Source organism: Rhinopithecus bieti, unplaced genomic scaffold, assembly GCF_001698545.2.
Source record: "Rhinopithecus bieti isolate Rb0 unplaced genomic scaffold, ASM169854v2 scaffold_61533, whole genome shotgun sequence".
NCBI classification, from domain to species: domain Eukaryota; kingdom Metazoa; phylum Chordata; class Mammalia; order Primates; family Cercopithecidae; genus Rhinopithecus; species Rhinopithecus bieti.
Genome location: NW_016823925.1, coordinates 1,055,851 through 1,056,538, shown reverse-complemented (window position 1 = coordinate 1,056,538; position 688 = coordinate 1,055,851).

The window sequence follows — 688 nt, the reverse complement described above, 5'->3', positions numbered from 1 at the left end:
GAGTAAAACTGTTAGGGTGGTCCAAAACCAATTGCAGTTTTGCCAACTTCAGGGGCCATAACGTTGACTTACCTGGAGTTGAATTACCTGGAGGTTTGCCTTCTGGCTAGATAAGCTTTGGAAAGTTGTATGATCCCTCCAAGCTTCATTTCCTTATCTGTAAGATGGATGTATGAGTTAGGGAAAGTAAATCTGCTACTGCAAAGAGACCTACAAATACTTAGAGTATAAACATACTCTTATAAGAAATTAAAATACTGGCCAAGAGCAGTGGCTCGTGCCTATAATCCCAGCACTTTCGGAGGCCAAGGCCGGTGGATCACTTCAACTCGGGAGTTCGAGACCAGCCTGGGCAATATGGTGAAATCTCATCTCCACAAAAAATACAAAAACTAGCCGGGCATGGTGGCACATGCCTGTACTCCCAGCTGCTTGGGAGACTGAGGTAGGAGGGTCACTTGAGACTGGGAGGTTGAGGCTGCAGTGAGCCATAATCACACCACTGCACTGTAGCCTATAGAGTAATAGAGTGAGACTCTATTTCAAACAAAAAAAGAAAGAAAAGAAAGAAAAATACTTAAATAAGCTTGTATATAAGAATATAAAAGAAATAAATATAAATATAAAAGAAATAAATATAAAAGAAATAAAAATACTTAAATAAGTTGTTTTTTTTTTTTTGGCAATA